The sequence below is a fragment of the Ranitomeya variabilis genome, chromosome 1 (genome assembly GCF_051348905.1).
Source record: "Ranitomeya variabilis isolate aRanVar5 chromosome 1, aRanVar5.hap1, whole genome shotgun sequence".
NCBI lineage: Eukaryota > Metazoa > Chordata > Amphibia > Anura > Dendrobatidae > Ranitomeya > Ranitomeya variabilis.
In genome coordinates this window covers 636,501,566-636,512,513 of record NC_135232.1, presented here as the reverse complement: position 1 = coordinate 636,512,513, position 10,948 = coordinate 636,501,566, and the positions used below count along the sequence as shown (strand labels likewise).

Genomic DNA, 10,948 nt, shown 5'->3' with positions numbered 1-10,948 from the left:
TTCCACTCAACTTTCCTTTTATATGCTTGGATACAGTACTCTGTAAACAGCCAGCTTCTTTAGCAATGGCCTTTTGTGGCTTACCCTCCTTGTGGAGTGTGTCAATGACTGCCTTCTGGGCATCAGTCAAGTCAGCAGTCTTCCCCATGATTGTGGAGCCTTCTGAAACAGACTAAGGGACCTTTTTAAACGCTTAGGAAGCCTGTGCAGGTGTTTATGTTAAGCATTCTAATTTACAGAGATAATGACTTTTGGGTTTTCATTGGCTAAATCCATAAACATCAACATTAGCAGAAATATACACTTGAAATAGATCACTATGTTTGTAATGACTCTATTTAATATATGAGGTTTTTTTTACTTTTTGTATTCAAGAACTGAAATAAATTATCTTTTTGATGATATTCTAATTTTGTGAGAAGCACCTGTATCTGAGTTTATGTGAACCTTATGTGGCTGATGCAATCTTCTTTTGCAATGTGTAAAAAGTTAACAGGCATTCTTTGGGTGATTCATGCAAATTCAGCAACAAATTAATTGAATTTGTTGTTTGAATTTCAAAGGACCTGGAAAGTTCATAAAATTTAAAACAAATTTGATTTTGTATCAAACTTATTTGCTCATCTCTACAGACTACTTATCTGAATGTGTTCTTTATGTGCTCTGTACATATGATTTACATATATAGATATATACACTGTATCTATATATAGTGTTCAGCATAAATGAGTACACCCCATTTTGAAGAGTAAAATTTTAATCAATATCTCACATAAAAGGAACCTGTCAGCAGGATTGTGCACAGTAACCTACAGACAGTGTCAGTTCGGCGCCGTTATACTGATTACAATGATACCTGGGTGTTGAAATCCATCTTGTGGTTGTTGTGTAATCTTTATTTTCAGTTTTGAGTTAATGAGATTCTCTTGCTTTGGGGCAGCTTCTTCAAGATCGTCCTCAGTTAGATCCTGGATGCTGGTTGAAGAATGCTGCTCAACTTGACTCTTCAAAATTTCCCATAGATGTTTGGTTAGGTTTAGAACAGGAGACACTGGGCCACTGAAACACTTTCAACCTGTTCTTCTGAAATGCAAAAAATGTATGTTTTGAATCATTGTCACGATGGAAAAGTAGACGTCTACCAAGGATACACCAGTGAATTCCTGATACTATCAATGACATGTAGCTCCCCAACACCAGCAGCTCTCATGCAGCCACACATAAGGAAACGGACATTACCATGATTCACTGTAGGCACCATGTATTTTCTAAATTCTTTTTTCTAAATGAATATATGAAGCAGTTTGTTCAAGTCAGGAGACTCAGCGGTGTGGCTTAATATTCTGATCTGAGCACAGTCTGCGTCTTACACACGTGTAAACCGGCCAATGTACACTGCTGTACAACAAGTCCATATTGTATAGAAAAACAAATAGCATCTATAGCCTTATATGAACACCTCTGACTTTGTAAAAGAGCACATAAAATTTTTACTTATAGAAGCCCACCCTGACTTCTTGGTGGCTCATAAAGCTTTACACCAAGGATTCTGTCAATGGTTATTTCATGATACCTGAAAACAGTAGTCAGCCCATCCATTCACTTTATTGAGGGCAGAGTCCAAAAGATGAAACTGTGGACTCTGATTAACCTGCTTTCCCAGCGGTGTACATCTTTTTTGTGGGACACAATAGTGTAGTCTAGCACCCGTGATAGAACGCTCAGTGTATAAAGTTCTACAACAGTCTGTAATTTACTGACGGGATCTGGGGGAAATCTCAACAAGTTTAACTTATAAGGCTCTATTCACACATCAGTGTTTTCATGCCGCGGCCCTTTTTCCTTTTTGTGTTTTCGTTTTTCGCTCCCCTCCTTCCCAGAGCCATAACTTTTTTATTTTTCCGTCAATATGGCCATGTGAGGGCTTGTTTTTTGCGGGATGAGTTGTACTTTTGAAAGTCATCATTGGTTTTACCATGTCTTGTACTAGAAAATGGGAAAAAAAATTCCAAGTGTGGTAAAATTGCAAAAAAAGTGCAATCCCACACTTGTTTTTTGTTTGGCTTTTTTGCTAGGTTCACTAAATGCTAAAACTGACCTGATATTATGATTCTCCAGGTCATTACGAGTTCATAGACACCAAAGATGTCTAGGTTATTTTTTATCTAAGTGGTGAAAAAAAATTCCAAACTTTGCTGAAAAAAAAAAAAAAAAAAAAAGCGCCATTTTCTAATACCCGTAGCGTCTCCATTTTTCGTGATCTGGGGTCAAGTGAGGGCTTATTTTTTGAGTGCTGAGCTGACGTTTTTAATGATACCACATTTGTGCAGATACGTTCTTTTGATCGCCCGTTATTGCATTTTAATGCAATGTCACGGCGACCAAAAAAACGTAATTCTGGCGTTTCGAATTTTTTTCTCGCTACGCTGTTTAGCGATCAGGTTAATGCTTTTTTTTATTGATAGATCGGGCGACTCTGAACGCGGCGATACCAAATATGTGTAGATTTGATTTTTTTTATTGTTTTATTTTGGATGGGGCGAAAGGGGGGTGATTTAAACTTTCATATTTTTTAAATTTTTTTCATATTTTTAAAAACATTTTTTTTTTACTTTTGCCATGCTTCAATAGCCTGCTGGCACCACTCGATCGGCTCTGCTGCATAGCAGCGATCTGATGTTCTCTGCTATGTAGCAGAAATGCAGGTGTGCTGTGAGTGCCGACCACAGGGGGGCGCTCACAGCAGGCCGGCATTAGTAACCATAGAGGTCTCAAGGACCTCTATGGTTACCATCCTGATGCATCGCCGACCCCCGATCATGTGACGGGGGTCGGCGATGAGGTCATTTCCGGCCGCCCGGCCGGAAGCGCCGGTTAACCCCTTCGCGACATGCGCCGTACTAGTACGGCGCTGCCGGTACTGCATTTGTGCCAGCCGCAGTACTAGTACAGCGCATCGATCACCGCGGTCTCGCGCTGAGCGCCGCGGTGATTGGGTGCGGGTGTCAGCTGTATTTGACAGCTGACACCCCGCAGCAATGCCCACAATCGGCGCTAGCGCCGATCGCGGGCATTTAACCCCTCTGATGCCGCTGTCAGTAGTGACAGCGGCATAGACGGGGATCGCGCAGGGACAGGGGCTCCCTGCGCTCTCCCACCGGAGCAACGCGATGAGATCGGCGAACAAAAAGTGGAATAACACGTGATCAAAAAGACGGATATAAATAACCATGGTACCGCTGAAAACGTCATCTTGTCCCGCAAAAAAATGATGCCACACAGCATCATCAGCTAAAAAATTAAAAAGTTATAGCTCTCAGAATAAAGCGATGCAAAAACAATTATTTTTTTATATAAAATAGTTTTTATTGTGTAAAAGCACCAAAACATAAAAAAATTACATAAATGAGATATCGCTGTAATCGAACTGACCTGAAGAATAAAGCTGCTTTATCAATTTTACCACACGTGGAATGGTATAAACGCCCCCCCCTAAAAGAATTTCAGGAATTGCTGGTTTTTGTTAATTCTGCCTCCCAAAAATCGGAATAAAAAGCGATCAAAAAATGTCATGTGCCCGAAAATGGTACCAATAAAAATGTCAACTCGTCCCGCAAAAAACAAGATCTCACATGACTCTGTGGGCCAAAATATGGATAAATTATAGCTCTCAAAATGTGGTGATGCAAAAACTATTTTTTGCAATAAAAAACGTCTTTTAGTGTGTAAAGGCTGCCAACCATAAAAATCCGCCAAAAAACGCTATAAAAGTAAATCAAACCCCCCTTCATCACCCCCTTAGTTAGGGAAAAATAATAAAATTTAAAAAAATGTATGTATTTCCATTTTCCCATTAGGGTTGGGGTTAGGGCTAGGGTTAGGGCTAGAGTTAGGGCTAGGGTTAGGGTTAGGGTTGGGGTTAGGGCTAGGGTTAGGGCTAGGGTTAAGGTTGGGGTTAGGATTTCAGTTAGAATTGGGGAGTTTCCACTGTTTAGGCACATCAGGGGCTCTCCAAACGCGACATGGCGTCCGATCTCAATTCCAGCCAATTCTGCTTTGAAAAACTAAAACAGTGCTCCTTCCCTTCCGAGTTCTCCTGTGCGCCCAAACAGTGGTTCCCCCCAACATATGGGGTATCAGCGTTCTCAGGACAAGTTGCACAACAACTTTTGGGGTCCAATTTGTCCAGTTACCCTTGGGAAAATAAAAACGTGGGGGCTAAAATATCATTTTAGTGGAAAAAAAAATATTTTTTATTTTCACGGCTCTGCGTTATAAACTGTAGTGAAACACTTGTTGGTTCAAAGTTCTCACAACACATCTAGATAAGTTCCTTGGGGGGTCTAGTTTCCAATATGGGGTCACTTGTGGGGGGTTTCTACTGTTTAGGTACATCAGGGGCTCAGCAAATGCAACATGACGCCTGCAGACCAATCCATCTAAGTCTGCATTTCAAACGGCGCTCCTTCCCTTCCGAGCTCTGCCGTGCGCCCAAACAGTGGTTCCCCCCCATATATGGGGTATCAGCGTACTCAGGACAAATTGGACAACAACTTTTGTGGTCCAATTTCTCCCGATACCCTTGGGAAAATAAAAACGTGGGGGCTAAAATATCATTTTCGTGGAAAAAAATATATTTTTTATTTTCACGGCTCTGCGTTATAAACTGTAGTGAAACACTTGTTGGTTCAAAGTTCTCACAACCTGTTACCCTTGGGAGAAAAAAAATTGCAGGCTAAAACATCATTTTGTGGAAAGAAAAAATTATTTTTTAATTTTCACAGCGCTACATTCTAAACTTTAGTGAAACAATTGGGGGTTAAAAGTGCTCACCACACATCTAGATAAGTTCCTTAGGGGGTCTTATTTCCAAAATGGGGTCACTTGTGGGGGGTTTCCACTATTTAGGCACGTCAGGGGCTCTCCAATCGCGACATGGGTTCCGATCTCAATTCCAGCAAATCTTGCATTGAAAAGTCAAATGGCGCTCCTTCCCTTCCGAGCTCTGCCATGTGCCCAAACATTGGTTTACCCCAACATATGAGGTATCGGTGTACTCAGGAGAAATTGTACAACGACTTTTGTGGTCCAATTTCTCCTGTTACCCTTGGTAAAATAAAACAAATTGGATCTGAAGTAGAAATTTTGTGAAAAAAGTTAAATGTTCAATTTTTTTTAAACATTCCAAAAATTCCTGTGAAGCACCTGAAGGGTTAATAAACTTTTTTAATGTGGTTTTGAGTACCTTGAGGGGTGCAGTTTTTAGAATGGTGTCACTTTTGGGCATTTTCTGTCATATAGACCCCTCAAAGTCACTTCAAGTGTGAGGTGGTCCGTTAAAAAAATGGTTTTGCAAATTTTGTTGCAAAAATGAGAAATCGCTGGTCAACTTTTAACCCTTATAACTCCCTAACAAAAAAAAATTATGTTTCCAAAATTGTGCTGATGTAAAGCAGACATGTGGGAAATGTTGTTTATTAACTATATTATGTGATATAACTCTCTAATTTAAGGGCATAAAAACTAAAAGTTTGAAAATTCCTAAATTTTCATAATTTTCGACAAATTTTTGTTTTTTTCACAAATAAATGCAAGTCATATCGAAGAAGTTTTACCACTATCATGAAGTACAATATGTCACGAGAAAACAGTGTCAGAATCACCAGGATCCGTTGAAGCGTTTCAGAGTTATGACCTCATAAAGTGACAGTGGTCAGAATTGTAAAAATTGGCCCTGTCACTTAGGTGAAAACAGGCTTCAGGGTGAAGGGGTTAAATGCCGCTGTCTGCGTTTGACAGCGGCATTTAACTGGTTAATAGCAGCAGGTGAATCGCGATTTCACCCGCCGCTATTGCACGCACATGTCAGCTATACAAAACAGCTGACATGTCGCGACTTTGATGTGGGCTCACCGCGGAGCCCACATCAAAGGGGGAGACACGACATGCGCAGTAATAGTACGGCGCATGTCGTGAAGGGGTTAATCAGTATTTCATCAGTATTTGTATGCCAAAACCAGGAGTGTCTACAAAACACAGAACAGGTGTCAATCTTTCAATAATATTTTTTCTCGGTAAGTTTCACTCCTGGTTTTGGCATACACTGATGCAAAATAGTAATGTGTGAATAGGCCCTTACTGTAAATCTGACAGTCAGGCAATCTTCATCCACTAGTCTTAATAGACAAAACAGGCAGCCATTCAGTGAGATTTCATGCAAATACCTCCAAATGTAAGGTGCTTTAGGTACAATAATAGGAGGCATTAGAATGTCATATGTGCCCTTTTCCTCTGTAGCTCGAGATTTTCGATCCAGGGTAGCCCTTTTGTCTTTTCTAACTTCTGGTTACCCCATTACCTACTAGATTAATCTAATTTAAGTAACCTTGTTAGTAGCAGATAATAACATCATTTCCCTTTGAAATAAACTGAAAAGGGCAGACATTATCGTCAGCTCAGAAATATGCCGAGCTAGCAAAACTGGGTTCATTTGTCATAACGTTACATTTTTTTTGTTCGTAGATAGTAGTAGCTATTTGCATCATAAAGAGTCGGCTGAGCGCCGCGGTGATTGGGTGCGGGTGTCAGCTGTATTTGACAGCTGACACCCCGCAGCAATGCCCACAATCGGCGCTAGCGCTGATCGCGGGCATTTAACCCCTCTGATGCCGCTGTCAGTAGTGACAGCGGCATAGACGGGGATCGCGCAGGGACAGGGGCTCCCTGCGCTCTCCCACCGGAGCAACGCGATGAGATCGGCGAACAAAAAGTGGAATAACACGTGATCAAAAAGACGGATATAAATAACCATGGTACCGCTGAAAACGTCATCTTGTCCCACAAAAAAAATGATGCCACACAGCATCATCAGCTAAAAAATTAAAAAGTTATAGCTCTCAGAATAAAGCGATGCAAAAACAATTATTTTTTTATATAAAATAGTTTTTATTGTGTAAAAGCGCCAAAACATAAAAAAATTACATAAATGAGATATCGCTGTAATCGTACTGACCTGAAGAATAAAGCTGCTTTATCAATTTTACCACACGTGGAATGGTATAAACGCCCCCCCCCTAAAAGAATTTCAGGAATTGCTGGTTTTTGTTCATTCTGCCTCCCAAAAATCGGAATAAAAAGCGATCAAAAAATGTCATGTGCCCGAAAATGGTACCAATAAAAATGTCAACTCGTCCCGCAAAAAACAAGATCTCACATGACTCTGTGGGCCAAAATATGGATAAATTATAGCTCTCAAAATGTGGTGATGCAAAAACTATTTTTTGCAATAAAAAGCGTCTTTTAGTGTGTGATGGCTGCCAACCATAAAAATCCGCCAAAAAACGCTATAAAAGTAAATCAAACCCCTCTTCATCACCCCCTTAGTTAGGGAAAAATAATAAAATTAAAAAAAAATGTATGTATTTCCATTTTCCCATTAGGGTTGGGGTTAGGGCTAGGGTTAGGGCTAGAGTTGGGGTTAGGGCTAGGGTTAGGGCTAGGGTTAAGGTTGGGGTTAGGATTTCAGTTAGAATTGGGGAGTTTCCATTGTTTAGGCACATCGGGGGCTCTCCAAACGCGACATGGCGTCCGATCTCAATTCCAGCCAATTCTGCTTTGAAAAACTAAAACAGTGCTCCTTCCCTTCCGAGTTCTCCTGTGCGCCCAAACAGTGGTTCCCCCCAACATATGGGGTATCAGCGTTCTCAGGACAAGTTGCACAACAACTTTTGGGGTCCAATTTGTCCAGTTACCCTTGGGAAAATAAAAACGTGGGGGCTAAAATATCATTTTCGTGGAAAAAAAAATATTTTTTATTTTCACGGCTCTGCGTTATAAACTGTAGTGAAACACTTGTTGGTTCAAAGTTCTCACAACACATCTAGATAAGTTCCTTGGGGGGTCTAGTTTCCAATATGGGGTCACTTGTGGGGGGTTTCTACTGTTTAGGTACATCAGGGGCTCTGCAAATGCAACATGAAGCCTGCAGACCAATCCATCTAAGTCTGCATTTCAAAAGGCGCTCCTTCCCTTCCGAGCTCTGCCGTGTGCCCAAACAGTGGTTCCCCCCCATATATGGGGTATCAGCGTACTCAGCACAAATTGGACAACAACTTTTGTGGTCCAATTTCTCCTGATATCCTTGGGAAAATAAAAACATGGGGGCTAAAATATCATTTTCGTGAAAAAAAAAATATTTTTTATTTTCACGGCTCTGCGTTATAAACTGTAGTGAAACACTTGTTGGTTCAAAGTTCTCACAACACATCTAGATAAGTTCCTTGGGGGGTCTAGTTTCCAATATAGGGTCACTTGTGGGGGGTTTCTACTGTTTAGGTACATCAGGGGCTCAGCAAATGCAACATGACGCCTGCAGACCAATCCATCTAAGTCTGCATTTCAAACGGCGCTCCTTCCCTTCCGAGCTCTGCCGTGCGCCCAAACAGTGGTTCCCCCCCATATATGGGGTATCAGCGTACTCAGGACAAATTGGATAACAACTTTTGTGGTCCAATTTCTCCCGATACCCTTGGGAAAATAAAAACGTGGGGGCTAAAATATCATTTTCGTGGAAAAAAAATTTTTTTTATTTTCACGGCTCTGCGTTATAAACTGTAGTGAAACACTTGTTGGTTCAAAGTTCTCACAACCTGTTACCCTTGGGAGAAAAAAAATTGCAGGCTAAAACATAATTTTGTGGAAAGAAAAAATTATTTTTTAATTTTCACAGCGCTACATTCTAAACTTTAGTGAAACAATTGGGGGTTAAAAGTGCTCACCACACATCTAGATAAGTTCCTTAGGGGGTCTTATTTCCAAAATGGGGTCACTTGTGGGGGGTTTCCACTATTTAGGCACGTCAGGGGCTCTCCAATCGCGACATGGGTTCCGATCTCAATTCCAGCAAATCTTGCATTGAAAAGTCAAATGGTGCTCCTTCCCTTCCGAGCTCTGCCATGTGCCCAAACATTGGTTTACCCCAACATGTGAGGTATCGTTGTACTCAGGAGAAATTGTACAACGACTTTTGTGGTCCAATTTCTCCTGTTACCCTTGGTAAAATAAAACAAATTGGATCTGAATTAAAAATTTTGTGAAAAAAAGTTAAATGTTCAATTTTTTTTAAACATTCCAAAAATTCCTGTGAAGCACCTGAAGGGTTAATAAACTTTTTTAATGTGGTTTTGAGTACCTTGAGGGGTGCAGTTTTTAGAATGGTGTCACTTTTGGGCATTTTCTGTCATATAGACCCCTCAAAGTCACTTCAAGTGTGAGGTGGTCCGTTAAAAAAATGGTTTTGCAAATTTTGTTGCAAAAATGAGAAATCGCTGGTCAACTTTTAACCCTTATAACTCCCTAACAAAAAAAAATTATGTTTCCAAAATTGTGCTGATGTAAAGCAGACATGTGGGAAATGTTGCTTATTAACTATATTATGTGATATAACTCTCTAATTTAAGGGCATAAAAACTAAAAGTTTGAAAATTCCTAAATTTTCATAATTTTCGACAAATTTTTGTTTTTTTCACAAATAAATGCAAGTCATATCGAAGAAGTTTTACCACTATCATGAAGTACAATATGTCACGAGAAAACAGTGTCAGAATCACCAGGATCCGTTGAAGCGTTTCAGAGTTATGACCTCATAAAGTGACAGTGGTCAGAATTGTAAAAATTGGCCCTGTCACTTAGGTGAAAACAGGCTTCGGGGTGAAGGGGTTAAATGCCGCTGTCTGCGTTTGACAGCGGCATTTAACAGGTTAATAGCAGCAGGTGAATCGTGATTTCACCCGCCGCTATTGCACGCACATGTCAGCTATACAAAACAGCTGACATGTCGCGACTTTGATGTGGGCTCACCGCGGAGCCCACATCAAAGGGGGAGACACGACATGCGCAGTAATAGTACGGCGCATGTCGTGAAGGGGTTAATCAGTATTTCATCAGTATTTGTATGCCAAAACCAGGAGTGTCTACAAAACACAGAACAGGTGTCAATCTTTCAATAATATTTTTTCTCGGTAAGTTTCACTCCTGGTTTTGGCATACACTGATGCAAAATAGTAATGTGTGAATAGGCCCTTACTGTAAATCTGACAGTCAGGCAATCTTCATCCACTAGTCTTAATAGACAAAACAGGCAGCCATTCAGTGAGATTTCATGCAAATACCTCCAAATGTAAGGTGCTTTAGGTACAATAATAGGAGGCATTAGAATGTCATATGTGCCCTTTTCCTCTGTAGCTCGAGATTTTCGATCCAGGGTAGCCCTTTTGTCTTTTCTAACTTCTGGTTACCCCATTACCTACTAGATTAATCTAATTTAAGTAACCTTGTTAGTAGCAGATAATAACATCATTTCCCTTTGAAATAAACTGAAAAGGGCAGACATTATCGTCAGCTCAGAAATATGCCGAGCTAGCAAAACTGGGTTCATTTGTCATAACGTTACATTTTTTTTGTTCGTAGATAGTAGTAGCTATTTGCATCATAAAGAGTCGGCTGAGCACCGCGGTGATTGGGTGCGGGTGTCAGCTGTATTTGACAGCTGACACCCCGCAGCAATGCCCACAATCGGCGCTAGCGCTGATCGCGGGCATTTAACCCCTCTGATGCCGCTGTCAGTAGTGACAGCGGCATAGACGGGGATCGCGCAGGGACAGGGGCTCCCTGCGCTCTCCCACCGGAGCAACGCGATGAGATCGGCGAACAAAAAGTGGAATAACACGTGATCAAAAAGACGGATATAAATAACCATGGTACCGCTGAAAACGTCATCTTGTCCCGCAAAAAAAATGATGCCACACAGCATCATCAGCTAAAAAATTAAAAAGTTATAGCTCTCAGAATAAAGCGATGCAAAAACAATTATTTTTTTATATAAAATAGTTTTTATTGTGTAAAAGCGCCAAAACATAAAAAAATTACATAAATGAGATATCGCTGTAAT

The 10,948-nt window shown here is 40.7% G+C and overlaps 1 long non-coding RNA gene across 1 annotated transcript in view; it reads right to left on the bottom strand.

Annotated features, from left to right (window-relative positions):
* Positions 1-868: 868 nt before the first annotated feature.
* LOC143814328 (uncharacterized) overlaps positions 869-10,948 on the bottom strand; it is a 257,456-nt gene continuing 247,376 nt past the window's right edge. The window contains exon 3 of the long non-coding RNA XR_013223629.1: positions 869-1,083. This is a non-coding gene — a long non-coding RNA (uncharacterized LOC143814328). The remainder of the gene's footprint in view (positions 1,084-10,948) is intronic.